Genomic DNA, 18930 nt, shown 5'->3' on the forward strand with positions numbered 1-18930 from the left:
TAATAAATGTTATTTGCAGTTAACAATTTTCTTTTTTCTTTATTACAATATTTATGGCAAGACTAGGTATATTACTTAGTTAAGATGTATTCTAGAATACTAGTGTATTCTAGAATACATCTTTAGTCCGTGACTCTGTTCGTGTAGAAGACGTTGTATAGCAAAGAAATATGCACCTAAATACATTTCGGATTACACAAAAAGACTAGGTGTTTTAAAGAAAATAGCCTCCATCGCATTATAAAGTATTGTTCAACTATTGATGATATCTAAAATGTCATGTTTTAGTAGTAAAAGTGTAACAGGCAGACAAACAGACATTCGTATTTGAGATATTACGAATATCACTCACGGATATTAGGAGTAACGACTTCCGCTGTTAAATAATGAACTATAAAACAATCCAATTGAAGTGAAACAACAACTGATTCCTACAACAATCTTGAGTTGTTAATGTGAGAATGTACAATGTACTACGGAACGACTGATCGGTCTACCGACCAGTGAGCTAGGCCCCTCATATGCTATTAAAAAGCCCCTTATTGCATGATATATGGCGCTGGAAGGGGGAGTGGCGGTTCAAGTTTCCCTGGTCGGTCATTTCCTCGTATGTGATTATGTTAGCCCATGGGAACGTGATGAAACTTGAAATAAATGGATTAATGTTACCTTTGATGCAGGCTAATATTTTTTTATTAGTTATTAAACGTTACGTAACCTATGTACGAAACGGTGGTGTACCTACAGTTATAGTCATAAAATGATTTTCAATAATGTTAATTAATGGAAAGCAAGGGTTTTTATAACCTTTAAACGGGAATATGCTATGCTAGCTAAGATGCAATGAAGCAAGTCTTGAAAACATGCAGCAGTTATTCGAGTATTCAATATCTTTAATGTAAAATCGGACATCCGTGTTGGAGTATCGCTTTAACGTTAAGCTGTTATGGTATAGGTAAATATTTGCAATAAATTTGTATCTGATTATATTTTGTTTTATTTTGACTAAACCTTCACGTTTTAATTGTTTCTATTTATCAAACATTTATATTCTTTCGTGTATTATCGTACAGAATAATTTGAAAAGTTACGTAACTTTCACACTATAATAATATTGTAATTACTTACCAAAATTACTGCTTGTAGAAGTCAATTAGAGTAATATAAGTACATGTCGTATTTGAAAAGCATAATACAAATATCATATCGAGTTTACTTGTAACAGTAACTCCCAAGGGCATTAAAAGTATGCGAATAAAAACTTATAGGATAACAGATATTATCTCATTAAATTCTCAGCATACAATAGATAATGGTCGGTTTTTATTGACAAAGGTTTTTTACTTCGTCATTATTGCTAGTTATTGAAGTTTGTGTATTTATAATTTGTTTGATTTGCATGAAATTATCCGAAAATTAGTTACCTTTTTAATAATAATATTACATACATGTCAGAAATCAAACCTTACAAGCTGGATATGCACACATACAAAATTTCATGAGAATCATTATTCCCCCCGTTTTGGGAGGAATTATAGTATATGGTATAACTATAATATGGCTACATTGTTGCACGTTAATATATAGTACAATTATAACTATAAAACACTTGCTTATACCACATGCAATAGACATTGACAGTGCGCCTTTATTGTTGCCATAAATGGAGATATGGAATATAGATTAACTATTAAACAATTCAACTACGATGCGAGTAAATTTCTGGACACAGTACTTGCTATGGGAATATTCCACATGTTAACAATACCTTAACGTATTATTGACACGTGTAATATAAAAATAGGTTACAAACACATAAAAAAGCTCGTCAAAAATGTCCGAGCGGCGTTTATAAACGTGTGTACATAAACTTATACATAACATTACAATGTTAGTTCAAAATCACAGTTGTAATCCTAGGCAGTAATGTTCAAACTCAATTGAATACCGAAAACTGCTAAATAGCGCGCACACAGAGTTTTGCATCAGACAGTTTTGTAACGTGATTATTGCTATAATAGGATAAAATTAAAGATCTTTCATATCCCCCAACCCCATAGTTTTCCAAGCATCGTTGTAACCTCATGTGATTAATGAACGTTATGCGACTATTACGTATTTATCAATGAACGTGTGAAAGTATCGCATTACACCAGCTAGCGACATATACAATAACACATATATAATGCAGATATAATTATTGGAACGTTGATTCATCAGTGAAACGCGGAACGCGCTATTTTTGCGTCAACCACTCATTGCAGTAACGTGTGCATTGTATTTATGTATTCGGGGTTATTTATTTGAAAGAAACTCCTGTTGTACTACACACACACACACACACACAGAATCGTGTTACATTTTAAAAACAGTTACTCCTAGGCTTTGCTTTTACGGTGAAGAACGTTGGACTTCACGCCATGTGTCACTGTGACGTTAAATATAAGTGCATGTATATTATTTTATACAAATAGCACTATTACTATCTTATTTCAAATAAAGCATTGTGTAGTGTGTATAGCGAATATAAATCTATGAATTTTTACAAGTTATATCTAACTATTTTATGCTATATTTTAAACAACAATTCTAACCACACTAATACCACACACCCAAAGCAATAACAAAAACAACAAACGTATTGTTTCAAAGGTATTTGAATGCAAATAAGACAACAATAAGCAAACAATTAGTATTGGAATTCACAAGTAATAATAACTCAAACTAACAAATAAGTACATTATCAAGGGTTGTCAATCAGAGTTTTAAATAATTTATTTCAATCAAAAAAAATTGATTCGAATCTATTTCACAAAATACAATAGGTATGTTTAAATTAAAAATATGCGGAATAAAACGTAATTATCTTACAATAACAAATAACCACTTCACGCTTTCCTGCCGCCAATTACAGAAAAAAATACAATGAATTTACACAAATTTTGTAAAACAACACAAATTCTGTTTTTCATTAAGAATTAGCAAGAAACTTTAGTACTTTTTGCCATAATTAGCTATGACCAGCTCCCGTGGCCCTTCACTAAAACGGCTCGACGGAACACAGTGAGGTTTTAGTCGGTAGGAATCCGACATAAGCGGCGGCTCCATGCCCGGGGAACGTGGGAATCTATGCAAGAATTCCCCACTAAAGAAACAGTCCGCTAGCAGCCCTAATTTTGCCGTAGTGTTTACTTCGATCATATAATGTGGAGTGACCTTGACAAATGCCTCTCACTCGATCCTCGAGCCGCGCCCAACAACACAATTAAAATATTATGTCATAAATATGGAATAACCATTAGACATGTATTTATTTATGGAATTCTGACCTGCTTTGTATAAGGTAGGTTATAGGCGGTAATAGTTAATTAAACTGGTCTTGATTTTTCAATGTTTCTAGTCTAGACGTGAAGCTTAGGTTAAAATACGTTTTCTAAGTATAAGAACTAGGGACCAAATACATAGGTTAAGAATTGATTTGTATATTTCATCCACAGTGATGTAACCTAAAATAACGAACCGATTTCGATTAAATTTTGTACGGAGATAGTTTAACCACAGTAATAAGAACTATGTGGGGACAAAACTTCGGACTGTCTACCTTTTCTCTGTACTACGTGCGAGCCGTGGGCAGAAGTTAGTTAGAAAGAAACGTTAGCTGTGATCCACGTAAGAGGTAAAATACGATAAATACATATAATAGATGAAACGATTACTTAAGATCTTCCGACTTACTCACCCTGATCTGTCATCAATGGCCCTGAACTTTGAATTAGCAATACGATAAATATTTCCCTCTTTTTTGCTATAAATTACAAGTTATTTATGTATTTAATAAAGAAGTGAATAATGCATACTGCGTAGAATTAATGAATTATGTTTGTTTGTGAATAGCGCAAAAGCAACGAATATCTTTATTAATATTTTAAATCATCATCTTTGTTTGTTTGTTTTTCTCTCTTTCACGTTGCAACTAATCGATTTTATGGTATGCTTTCTTATCTGGAGATAGGAGGCTAGACATAAGCTAGTTATTACCGTGGTAAAACATCACAATGGGAATTATCTTTAACCAGGCGAGAACAGTCCCGGGCGGGAAGATAGAAATGAAAAACAAATAACCTAAGCTTCTAACGTAAATGCTAAAATAATTTACGTATGTGTATTTGTCTCTAACTGCTTAAGGAATCACCATGATCACGCACGCACGAACGGGACAAAGTTTTTAAACTAAAGTACTTCCTATTTTTTATGTCATAGCGGGCACCTGAGCTGGTGGTTCGCCTGACGGTAAGCAATCACCACTGCCTATAAACATTCATATAGGTGATGCCTCAGCGGATGCGATCATAAAAAGGGATAAGAGAAAATGTGAGGATTAACGAATGGAAAGAAGGAATTGACTGGAACGGTGAGGAAATGTAAAAGGGCCTCCGGCTCCCCCACCTCATTCTCTCAGATCATCAAACGACTCGGTCACCCATCCACAAACTGAACGCGCGCAAAGTTCCTTAACCCGGCTACATATCATATTTTTTACATACAGAAGCCGGTACCGTCCACGTGCTAAAGTGAAACAACAGGATGCATAACTCGTTCAGGAATGTATCGGCTAATAATAGACACCCACCTGAGTGACGCCAGAGCGCCAGATGTATGTCTATACCTACTCATCCAGCATCCGAACAAATCTACAATGAGTAATCTTAAGGAGCTATAAATCGTATGGAAATTAAAACGACAATGTGGCTTCAAAAAATTGTCAAACGTATGAAATTATAATGCGATCGGTACATGAATGCATCATAACATTGGTAAAACGATATACAGTAATATAAATAAAGGAAAAAACGCATAACAAGAATAACAACATAAATCACTTCCAGGAAGAATGCAATTACAATATGCCCTTTAAGCAAAAACATCAAAGTTGACAATAAAGTGTAATTAAACGCATTTAAACGGCACACCTTGTTAAACTAAATATATGTATCTTAACCAACCTAAAAATGAAGGCAATTTTGAATCAGACAATATTTTTTGTATGTTTTTGGTTGTTAGCCGAAAACTCTGTGGGTTTTTGAACGATTGGTGATGGCGTGATTCTTTTTGTGTTTGATAGGAACATACCATTAGGTGTATGTTATATAAACATATATATACATATATGTGTATATAACACATAAATGTTACATTTCATTGAATCTTACTCATTTATAACGAAACTCACACATACAAAAATTAACGGGTATGTGTCTTTTGCACTAAAACGATATCTATTTGTTGTACGTATTTAGTATTTAATGACCTTCCTTGGCCTTTAAACCGCTCCTTCAGACACCGGAGTTGAAAGATCTAAATTTTGCGTACATATTTATTTGACTCGAAACTCTTAAGTGTATTAAAAGCATATTATTGAGCATTTTTAATGTATTCCTTACGTGATAACTTCAAGTAACTCAATATATATCGGTTTATCGAAATCCCAGCGGAAGGGGTGGGCGGTGTGATCTTATATTTGTACCCTAGGCCCGTGGGAGCATGATGGATTTAGTTGTCCAATTTGCTTGCTGAATGCATGTTTATCGAATAAAAGATTTGTATGTTTACTAATATTATGGAGAAAAAAATTTAAGTTTGTTTATATGGTAAGAATTTCATCGGACGTTTATGTTTCTAAAAGTCAATAGACTTTTTTGACTTGCGAAATACAAATATATAAGTTAGAAAGACAATATCAGCTAGTCAAGTATCTGTAAGCTACTTTTACAGAACATACATATGCTAGAGCGAGGAAATTCCATAACTGGATTCCAACATTCCACAAGGATAATCCAGGTGGCGAAGATGACGTCACCGTGATTATGAAACAAAGAAGCTATGGTAATAACTGCAAGTAATTACTAATTACCTCGTGTGCCAGTCACGGTGACAATTACATGATGTCAGCAGACTCTCTGATCGCATTCATCACATCAGCATGTTCTAGATTCTTCTTCAGATATCTTATTATAATAATCCATGATACAATCGTACGGAATTTCAATTCGAATACAAATTTGTAACCAGATTACGTATTTCAAACATTTCCAATATCTTTTATAAAAAAGCTGTTTAAATGGTCCAGATCGATAAATACATCGCTGAAGACACTCAGGAAAGAAACATTTATTAGAATTTCTAAGCTGAATAAACCCTTTTTCAGTATACTCAATACAATCTGTAGTCAGCTGATTAATAACGATTTAACTGATTCTACTGCGAAAAACTACTACTAGTACTACTTCAAAAGAGAGAATAATCTCGTGCTAAACATGTATTATATAAAATAGTTCATAATATTAAGATTCTTGTCTACTTCATACCTTCAATTATCTATTTATGTACGTTTCTAATGACATAAAATATCACCGTCATATAAAACAAAGAATAATTAAATCAGAATATTCTAACATCCCGTGGAATTTCCTGAGTGGAAGCGATGGAACGCATACAAAATTACTGACAAATTACATCCTTTATAAAACCCCATAAAATTAAAGAGCGATAAGCCGAAATAAACGTCGACATAAATCGAGATAACATTCGAATGGTAAGATTTATACGTTATTTCTATAATAAATCGTATTGAAATAATTTTTCAAGTAAATTACAAAGCATGAGTTATAGTTAACACAGTTAACAGTTATCTGTTACAGACCTATCAAAATTAGACCAACCATTTCGGAGACTAACCGTATAAAACAATAGAAATTTAATAACTGTGATATGTAAGCATTTTTATGGCATTACAAACAAATCGCCAAAATAAGAATTAATTTTAATAAACATTGATGTTTTATTACCAAAATATTTTAATATAATGAATCTGCCTGACGCAATGATTAAAACATGTAGCGTTGGATGCTCAGAAAATCAAATTGTCCAAAAGTTTAATCACTTCGTCCGAAGAGAAATCGACGCTTACTGTCAATTATTACAATGCTCAAGGGCCATCTAATACTAATGATGACCAAGTATCTATTTTCACACGAAGAAAGCGAGATAAAGTTATTGATAAGCATCTGCCGATATTTATACCTGGGATTGTATCTCTGCTTTTGCGATCTTTAAGCGATATTAGGCGTCTTGTATTGTGTTTTGAAGTAAATACTTTGTAATATAAATGCTCTTACGAAGGTGGTGCGAGTTGTAGTATTGGTTATGTTCAAGAAATTAATAGGAAAACATTTTTAATTTAAAGAATTTGACATTTATTTACATTAAATAGACATATGAACTGGTAGAATCAAGCGCAAGCTGATTAGAAACCTGATTAGAAAGGACTAAAATACACAATTAAACATACATAACTATGACAATAACGTGATACTTACCACTTTTTTCAACCGCGTACGAACCCACGTGCAATAGCCAGTATTTATAAAGCTCATATCTCATTCTAATGTATATGCTATATTATTGTAAAATTTCATTAATATCCATTCAGTACTGTTACAGTAAAGAGCAACAAACATCTTTCCATCCATACTCACAAATACCTATATTAGTAGGATAACGAATATTTTTCAATTTTGAGTCATATTCAACAAAAAAAAGCTTCACCGCACGTACCTTCAACCCCCACTATGTACACAGATTATAATTTTTTTTCTCACATTCCAAAAGAATAATAACTAAGCAATACTTCTCACAATACTTGTGAATCCGCTAACAATGCGTTACGTAACTCGACATTGCATTGTTGCATCCCAACCATATCATCATATAACACACCTTATTCCGTTCAACACAAGGTCTATAATGTGGTGTATCTTCACATTGCAACTTTCGTCTTCATCTAGTATCTATGTCAGGTAATCGACAGAAAAATGATGGTATTATGTACTTATTCAATACAGTTTTTAGTTCGATCACTGACATGCTTTGCGGCTTGATGGAGTCAAACTAACATTATATAAGCTAGAATAAATATAGTTTAACGCAATGAAACTATCTTGGAAATATCCGAATAAATAACTTCAAGTCCTTATGATTGTTTAAATTTTAGCAGACAGAAGAGATGGTACCTATACTGAAACAGACGATTGACTAAATACAATTTTAAACTGCTTTATTTTGGATATTGCTTGCCAGATTTTAGTTACTAATCTCTAAATATTTATACTACGCAATTATTATTACAGAATAAATTGAACCATAAGTATAACCATTACCATTTCTTATAGAACTCATCACAAACGAAACAGGGAAGAAAATAAGAAAGAGCTTCACACAATCAATGACAACAAGCACGATACAGAAATCCTGTTACAAAAACGACCGTTACATTCGTCAGCATAAATCATACAATATTAAATTCAATATAAGGAGATTGTGCTCCGATCAAGGCTTAAATTAATTTTCAAGATAAGATCCAGTAACTGGTGTCAAGGCAACGCCTACAACTTATTTCATTTTGCTTGAAACCTCAAGCTTCGTATGTTTTAGGCTGGTTGTGGACATTACGATGTTTTCAGCCTCGTTTTCTGGAAGTTCGACGATATGTGACATCAGAAAACGTTTTGTTAGCATGGAGGATCATACCTCATATAGATCATAGATCATAGAACCTTCATAGTAAGTCATAAGTCATTGCAATGGGAATATGATCAAATAAACACAATTCCTACCGATGCTAATAATAAATTCTGAAGAGTTTGTTTGTTTGAACGCGCTAATCTGAGGAACTGGTTCAAATTTCTTTTCGACTTTAATAGTCCATTTATTGACACAATGTAGCACGTGTGTGAACCGGCGAGGCACAGTTAGTCACACGCGTAAGACTCGAAAAGTTGATAACCAACCTTATACTAACAACAGACATTATTATCGGTGAATGATTACAATGCATCTTTTACATGGTACTGATATAATAAATCAGACATAACGTTTGTTTTTTTTCATCATTCAAGCCAAACTCGCAATTTGCAATAAAAAATAAGTAAGTAAATTTCTGTTTAATTCATGTAAAAGGTCATTAATTTAAAGTATATCACTAAACTTACCCACCTGCCTATTAATTTTGTAAATTACGTATATGAATATAAATTTATTATATATTGTAAGAGAACAATCGGTAAAGGACCTATTTTATTCCCATTTAAATATATTCATTAAGGTACTTTTAAAAAACAAGCTTTTATTTAAAACTTGTTAATAAAAAAGGTTATTACAAAACTGCGTTATATGGTTAATGTCAAAATTCGAACACACTCACATGTGAACATGGTCTGAGTAAACTTATATCGAAAAGTTCAAATTATCTGTAAGAAAACTCCTAAGATTAAAAAAGATTAATACTGATTACTACACATTCGTTAGTTCATTAGATATATTAATTCAATTGTGAATAAAGCGCAGCGAATGTATAAAAATCCTCAATTTAAGTAAGTAATTTTACAGTTCCTAAGGATTTATTAATTTATAATTCCTATTCAAAGAGGAAACAGACAGCTATAGATATGCCGGATAGAAATTAACAGGCCGTAATAGTCGACTTGCGAAATAAGTTCAAATGAAAAGGAAATTATTTACAGATATAAGATATTTAATACTAGTAAACAAGTATTTATAACATTAACAACCGACCATTTGAAATGCTATAAATGTTATGTTTAGGCGCAGTGGTTTTAACCTCTGACTTCAATCAGGAGTTCGAGAGAGATTAAGAAAACAAGTGTGTTTTAAACATTCTCACTACCTATAATTTTGTAAACATCATGTTGCATCATCTTTTAGATTTATAGCAAAGGTAAATGTACGTTTAATACATTTTAAACAAAATTAAATGTTTTGTTTAATAGCATAGAAATGCTTTTTGAAAATGACGTGGAATCGAATCTCGCCTCGAGATAATTTTTTTTTATTCTTTAAAATTTTCTCACATTTTAAACAGACAAACGAACTGTAATAATCACATATTCTTTAATAATTGAATAAAGAAAACCTAAATTAATAAATAAAAAGGCGACCTTATCGCTGACAGCGCTCCTACCAGGCAACTTAAACTACAAGGATAATATTAAGTCGTGTTGGTGCATCACATAAACTAGAAGTTCGTAATAATGGCTGTCTTAATATCACTAAATTATTAACCGATCTATAGAACACCTCTATAGATACACTTGATTGTATAACTTAACTTTAATAAGCTTTAAATGAAACAAATACGACCAAGCCATTAACTATCCTTCGAGCGCTTTAACGATAACTCCGTGCTATTAAAACACATTTATCCGAAGTTAATCTATATCAGTCATTTCTAAGGCTTTCCCATTCTGTCATAAATATCCCGATGTAGGCCTTCTATCGAACCTAATTTGTATTACTAGTGCACAGCATTGTTATCAGTAGATAAGCTAGACTGGAGCCAATACTAAATTTATACCTCCATTTAACTTTCTCGTCCATTGATCCATAAATTCTGTTTGGGTTATTAGTTCTAATTGTAGGTCAGTAGCTAAGTGTTATAAATATGTATAGCTTTGGACGGCCTATTTTCAGTAATTGAATGTACCTTGATATAAGAATTAAACCATTTAATAAACAATTATACACATTTTATTGCTCAATGCGCTTATTTGATAATTTCAGGAGATTTCCTATTTCAATTTAACACATCGTTTGAGTTAAGTTCTTTCTTAATAGTTTCTGTAGTAAAAACAGTTAACTAGCTGATCGATCACGGCATCGTTCGAATGAAACCTTACCTTATTTACCTTCACGGTCAGACTGAAAAATACTTAAGCCTTATACAGAAATAAACTCAACACACATGTAACATTATGTCATATCATCCAGCATTTAACCAATATATTATCGATTCAACAAATCTTTACGCAAATTTTTCCAAAAATAATTTAAGAAAATTTAAGAAATTTCGTAAAGTCAACAGAAAGCTGGATATATAAACTCAATTTTTATTTTTATTTTTTATAAATATTAATTCGAATATTATTTTCGAATTAATATTATAAGCTTACCATAACATGTAACATATACTTAATACAAATTCATATAGGCCCAGATCCTTTTCCTTACCCATCCAAGTCCTTTCCTTAATTCCTCTCGACAATCCTTTCTTAACCCCTTCCCAAAAAGTCGGCAATCCATTTGTAGAGGCGAATGGTCTGCAAACGATCTAACGCCTCTCCAAATGTTCATGGGCGGTGGTAGCACTTACCATCAGGCGACCCACCAGCTCCATTGCCGACTGTGACATAAAAAAAAAATCATCTGACTTGGCAACCGTGGTGGATTATGGCCTGAACCTTCATAGGAGGTCTGTGTCCCAGCAGTGGGAACATGACTGATGATGATGATACTACTATGTGAATAATATATAATCTTTGATTGGAGTTTATTTCGTAACATATTACCTATAACATACAAAGGTAACCAGAGAATTTCACAAAACACATAGTCGTGATTTATCGAAGGAACAAGCAAGCTTTCTCCGAAATGCCACAATTTACATATATTTACATGGTTTTTTGTAACACCGGGTAACAGAAGGAAATGTCAGGAGATAAAGGGCCCCCGGCCCTACCCTTTACAATATTCATTGTATAATAAAACTACTTCTGTCGGTGAGAATTAAGCACTTGAAAGAAAATTCGCGGTTTACTCAAAACACAGCTACTTTTATCGAGACATGATGACATGATGTTTTATTGCATCATTGGTTAAACAGAAACATCAATTATTAGCAGTAAGCGTCTGAAAAACACAACTTTTTGTACTGAATATTTTTGAAACGCTGTAAATATGACTTTATATTCAAAAAAATTCACCGAATTCAACCCATCAGTTTGGTAGCTATAAGACTATCAACAGATATACAATTTTCAAATTTCATCAAAGAGATAAAGCAGACGCAAACTGTATAAATAAAAAACAACTACCCTCAAAGTAAACAAACGACGCAATAATTGTACGGTACCTATATGCCAATAAATATATTAACTCATAAACACCGGACAACCGAGTTTCGTGGCGGGTCATAAATTATTTACGACCTTTATTTATCGCTTTTGCTTTCGACCCGGTGGTGCGGTGGTTAGTGGTTCTATTACAAGTGGTATGAGTTCGATATTATTGGATACCTATGTGATAAACAGTTTTATATAAAGGAAAAACGATTTTATTTTTGTTAAATTATAATAACTGTATTAAAGAGAAAAATTAAAAAAAATAATAATAAAAATTGTATTTCTTGTACAATATTGTTTATCGCATAAAGAGTTTTCCAATAATATCGAAATAAATTATTTATTATCATCTATAATTTCGTACATTTACATAATTATTCTTATTCTAATATATAACACTAATATATACAGTGCAAATCGATAACAGTAAATGCATAAACACAATCTTGGTATTATACAATCAATCGATAATGCCTTTCAAGTATCAAGATCGTTGCAAGGTCTCAGCAGTCACAAAAAATTGACATTATTTGTTTGAATAAAAACTATATAACTACCTGCTATTGACATTCAATACAATAGATTGGCGTATCTTTTCATTGTTGTTAGGAAGTATACCTATATACCTTCGTATATTTCCAAATATGTATTTATTAACTGAAGTAATTTGTGAAGATCAGAATAGGTTCGGTCGTTTAGAGCTGACTAAACAGAGTCTATCTCTATCTCTATCAGATAAAAAGAAATTCCATGTAATACTATTTTAATGCAAAATTATTAAAAAATTACATCTCGGTTTCCTGACTACATTATTATATTTAGTATTCGATTGAAAAACTTAAAATGGTAAAGTTTAGGAACGGGCAGGTTTATCATAAACAATATAACATAATACTTTCTAATAAATAATGCATAAATTAGTCTAGAACAGTCAAAACACTAACATAAACCCTAGGCTCTAACTTCGTTATTTACAAGGCTGTATGTCAAAATACAGCACAGAAATATTGCAGCTATGTAAATGTCACAGAGCAGTAATTATGGCCAAGTAATTATAATGTCAAAAGGTTGGAGTCTTACGTCGTATTGAGTAAATATATCAGCGTTTAAAATCAAGTTTTGGTATTCAAACTTTGCCAAGTATAAAATATGTTTAATGTATTATGTTGTATGCATCCAAAAATATACATAGAAATTAGGTAATATTAATATAAGATAATATTTATTTTTCTCCAGAATTATAGCTTACTACAAACTTTATACTATGTATAAAAAGTAAAAAGTATCTGCTGGCGAACTCCTTCATACTCTGTAGTTTCATATATTTCATACTCATCAGGTATGTCTTAATGAAGGAAAATATTTATTGGTTTTTACAATATCAAGTCCCGGTAAATGAGAGCTGGATTCCCGTATCATTTTCCTCACCCTTCCTAGTCTATTTTCTAATTCTTTCCTTTTCCTTTATTCTTTAAAATCGGGCAATGTATTTGCTGCAGCCGTACCTTTGCAAAATTTTCATGGGCGGTGGTGACAGCTTACCATCAGGCGAACCTGTTGTCCGCTACATAGAAAAAAGAAATCGCAAAAGATACTAAGATTGTTAATTATATATTGTAACATAAAGTAAGTGAAGACATAGACAGAGAATAGTAAAAAGTTTCTACGATTTATTTATAATAAATGTTAGATCAAAGAAAAGGCCATTCGAGATGCTTATTAACTTCTAAGTGCATACGTGAGAAACTTTAAACCTAATACATATCATCTATGAAACTTGCATCAGCAAATAAAGTCAATTTGAATTTGAACTATTAAGCTACTGTTATGCTGACGCTACACATCCGTACTGCTAACCCGGCTACTGTTGATTACTTGGCCATAAATAGCTCCATTCACCTTGCCCGCTAATTACTGTTTATTGTTCAATAATTATTTACTCTGTGACACTGTAATGATTTAGTCTGTGGCCGTGGTCATTTAAATTGAATTATATTTCAGCTTTTCTTGAACGGCCATTAATTACTCCTTTTGGCGCTTTATATTAGCTTTATTTTTCTTTTACCATTATAAAACTGTATCTTCATAAACGACAGGTTATATACAACAAGCAAAGCCAGGGCGGACAGCGTATATCAATAAAACCAATCCAATTCGTATGTTACGCAAACAATTAAACAAGCGCGTGTTTTGCCGAACACATGATATTTCGTCACAATGCGGGCCAATGTTAAATGGCCGATAACCCTTAATAGGCGACTGTTTTACTTGCATTTGTTGCGAAAATGGTATAACTCTAACTGCATGTCAAGGCGAGATAGTGGGATTACAACAGCGATATCAATAGAAACGGTAACTTGACACGAATATTTCGCTTTTTATTAAATAATCTTTATTGGGAAACCGTCGACGGACACTTACTCTAATATATTTATTAGTCAGCCGCTTGTCCCGGCTCCGTCCGGGGTTGAAATCGGATAAAAACCAACTACATTACTTAGTTAAGATGAAGTATTCTCCCCGGAAATATATAATAGTTTATAATATAATAGTTTTTAACATCGGCCCAGTAGTCTTTAAGATAAATCGTCACAAGTAAACAAGACGTTTTTTATATTCTATATTTACTCGATATATCACTACATAATATAAAACAAAGTCGCTTTCTCTGTCCCTTTGTATGTTTCAATCTTTAAAACTACGCAACAGATTTCGATTGGGTTCTTTTTATAGAGTGATTCAAGAGAAAGGTTTATATGTATAATAACATCTATTAAACTAATCCGAATTAAGGAACTACTGGACCGATTTGAAAAATTCTTTCAGTTTTAGATAGCCCATTAATTGACAAAGGCTATAGGCTATGTATGTACCACGGGCGAAGCTGGGATGGACTGCTAGTATTTAATACATTAGCAAACATTTTTACACACAGAAGTTAAAGACACAAAACACATTTTCCATCAAACCATTTCAAATTACTCTAAAAGGGTCATAGAAAATTAGTCAAATCGATAAACAGCAATTCTCGTCCCTGCAAACGTTGATATTGTTAAAAAAATCACCCATACTAGTGATTTCCCATGACTTCTCACGTAACGAACATCAGCGCACGTACATTATGCATTTGCAAACAATGCCTTTTCGTTGTTAGTTTATTAATTATACAGTTTATCTTACACGCATGCGCATAGCTGTGGGCACCTGTGGAATTCTAAAATGTTGCGTAATGCTTGCGAAGTGCTGGATGCGTTTTGGTGAGATTTTGCGTGACGGATTTGCGTAGTCAACTTACGATACTGATGTTACAAAGACGAAGAGCCGATTTGTTTGAATTAAAAAAATATATCCTACTAATCCTATTCTACTTCCTACTAATATTATAATGTGAAAGTTTGGAAGGATGTGTCTGTGTTTGTAGTTCTTTCACGCAAAAAATTCTGAACCGATTGCAATGAAATTTGGTACGTAGATAGCTGAACAACTGGAATAACATATAGGCAACATTTTATCCCAATATTCCTATGGGATATGGCATTACGCGGGTGAAACCGCGGGGCGCAGCTAGTTCGTGTATAATTCAGAATCTAACTAAACTACGAAGCCACAAACAGACAAACAGACATCCACGTTAAAATTAAAACACCCATAACTTATAACACGTTTTTGCGTTGGCGGTTTAATTGCGATAATTCCTTTTCAGAGAAGAAGAAATTGCGATACGATAACATTGACTTCCGATGATCAAACCGACAACAGTTTTTGCAGTTATTCCACAATATATTTTGGTGCATGTGTTATTTTTAATTAATTAAGAAAAACCTCAGCAAATCTCTCATTTTGAAACAAAAAAATATACTTTTGCTAACAACATCACTAGTTTCCCATTTGAGTTATGAAAGGATAAGATACAGTTTCGGTGCCTTGCCTTTAATTCTAGTTGCAGTGGGATATCCGGGATAGAACCCATCGTTTTCTTTTCTCGGGTCTCAAACTGTATCTATACAAAATTTCATTCACATCGATGTTTGTCTGCGAGGGACTCCTGAACAACTCAACCGATTTTAATTAAATTTGCACACGATGTGCAGTCTGATCCAGCTTATAAGATAAGATAGTTTATATTTCAATTACAACATATGACTACCCGGGCGGAGCCGAGGCGTGCAGATATATTATGTAAAATATAATTTTAAATAAATAACATGTAGAAATTAGAACAAACAGAGATTCAGCTATATTATGCACGACGATAATTAAAACTAATTAAAGATAATTACATTCTTACACGTATCACTGGAAAGTTATTGGTGAGTCAGCTGTAATGTCTATTGCATACTCAGTGTATAATTTAAAAGAAAACATTAATACATGTACTTTTTGTCTTTAGAAAATAAAAATATAATCCTAAACTACTCGATCGATTTTAATGAAATTTGCACACCATATGCAGTTTGATCCAACTTGAAAGTTTGAATATTTTATACTGTTTTAAATTACGATAAACTAACCGGACGGAGCCGGGGCGTGCAGCTAGTATATTGTATATTTATATTTCTTAAAACATACGTATTATAATCCAGAGAAATATAAGCCAGTCTGGAGTCTGTTACAAATTATTGAAAGTATTTAAATAATACCTAAAGTTATTACCTTTTTTTCTTTTTCATCATTTTAGCAAGTTGGTTAAAACCAAAACGTATTACTAAATAAGATTTACCGTATTCTTAAAATTTAATTTATCATCTATCCTAATCTCCAACTGCGATCTTATCTATAACCCACATATTTTTATTAATGAAGTATGCATAATTTATACAGAATCCTTGGCGAAATTGCAACACCAAGCTACGCTTTATGAATACGCTCATATTTTACTGTTAAATAAAAATTACGTGAGAACTAGTTGCTTAAGAAATAATGTTGAAACAGTGGGTCATAGCCTATATCCCTCACATGGTACTAAAATTACATTATTACATCTCCAAATATATGTTTGATAAGTCTTCGTTAAGAAATCGACCATCATAGATTCTGTAAAAACCTTAGATCATGTGTATTTGGAATTGGTATTGACGCGGCAACTTAGATAAACAGAATATTTCCTACTTTAAAGTTTTAATCTATCTAAATACCTATACACCATCTTAGAATATTCGTCTTTACCAATCATACCATAGATAAGTATTACCAAATCGCAAATCTGCACCATTAACGGTAGACCAAACCAAGATTATATTTTGAAGGTAGGGACAAATATCGCACGTTCTAAACTCAAGTGACTAGTCTATTGGTTCAAATAAATTGACAATTTATAGAATTGACATTTATTTTCATCTAACTAACCGTTCGCCGAAGACAAACTCGTTACTATTTATAGAAAATTTAACTAACACAAGATGGGCGAATGTACTACGTGTTTAATATCTACCTGGGCTTACTTTTTACGATGTAACATACAACCATTTCTAACGGTTTACATTTCGACATTATATCCAAACTTCACGCAGCGGAGATGTGCATTTTGTACTGTTAAGTTTGGAATTAATGTCTTTATAATTGATGAAATAGAAAATACACAGGTAATCGACCTAGTTCTTACGTTTCACACAAAACAGCCAGCCATAGCCAATGATACGAGACAAGTTTTTTTTTCCGCGAATACTCTCCTAAGCATAGTTTAGCGCCGCAGATGGAAAGTACAGTTAGATAGCTTTGGTGTACTCACGTAATGTTTGGTGTTTACGCGTCGTACACAATAACACAGCTTGAGTTCACTGAACACAGGGGTTTTTTGTGATCACAATTGGTGCACTGTTCAGTAATAATTGCGGGCGCAGGACGAGCGACAACGCGTGTGTACTACGCGACGGTGCGCGACGGACTGAAGGGGGGTTTGCGGCCGGGCGGGGGGCGGCAAACGTCACGGCAATCGAGAGATCTCGGGATCCGCTCGCTGCGTTCAAAATCCGAATCGAATACCTTTGGTATCGAAATAAAAAACTTAAGGCCGATAGGTACGTTTTTGTTTTAAATTAAACTAAGCTGTAAAAACTTATCTATTTTTGTATTACAATGTTTAATGTTCGTGCTTATAATAGAACACATTTAAAAAAAAAATTAAAGACCTATAAATACGTTTGTTATGTGTAAAATTTATATCCAAACGTTTTCCTTAACCGTTTGTATTAATTTTAACTTATAAACTTTGAATGCTTCGGTGACAATAGTTGTAGGTCATGTCCACGCTAAAAGTAGGTGTACCTAGTATCGTATAATATTACCCACTACTTACTTAAATTTAAATGGTGTATTATTCAATTTCACGCAGTAAATCAAAAGTATATTTATTCTTTTGTTTTATAATCTAATTATGGAATATTTTTAGAAGACTGATCTAGCACGTGTGCAAAGATGCACAGATTTGAATATGTATTGATTTTTATGTAAAAAAATCCCACTTCGCATCTACTAATAATGTAAAAACTTACTATTCTTTTTTTTTATTTTTTATTTTTTATTTAAAACATTCCAATGTAAAGAACATCATGTTTTATAGATATGTGCACGCTGGTGAAATTTTTGTAACGATTGACAAGACAATCAAATAAATTCTATCTATAGTCTATGGAGCACTAAATTTGCTAATATTAAAAAGAAAACAACCCAAGTAAAAACTCTTTTTTTGAAATAGATTAAGCAAAACGTAAACGGTAAATTTAAATAACTACTTAAATCATGGGTTTTTTATTTTGTTTTTCGTTTAAACTTGTTGCAAACTGTTCTTCCGGCTATCTGACAGAATTATCAGAGGTGTGGAGCTGGTTCTGCTGAGCCAGGGCCATTTAGCACAATGCACACACACTCTATTGAAAATGTAATATTCAATACCATCAAAGCACCCTAATTTACAATCGAAATTTCTCACGTCAAAACATCTGTCTTTGTAAACAAGTTG

At 32.7% G+C, this 18930-nt stretch overlaps 1 protein-coding gene across 1 annotated transcript in view; it reads right to left on the reverse strand.

Moving 5' to 3' along the window:
- LOC119828892 (LIM domain only protein 7) overlaps positions 1-17854 on the reverse strand; it is a 108960-nt gene extending 91106 nt beyond the window's left edge. Inside the window, exon 1 of the mRNA XM_038351190.1 lies at positions 17701-17854. The gene's annotated coding sequence lies outside the window, so the exon portion shown is untranslated. The remainder of the gene's footprint in view (positions 1-17700) is intronic.
- Positions 17855-18930: the final 1076 nt, after the last annotated feature.

This window comes from Zerene cesonia, chromosome 9 (genome assembly GCF_012273895.1).
Source record: "Zerene cesonia ecotype Mississippi chromosome 9, Zerene_cesonia_1.1, whole genome shotgun sequence".
Taxonomy (NCBI): Eukaryota; Metazoa; Arthropoda; class Insecta; order Lepidoptera; family Pieridae; genus Zerene; species Zerene cesonia.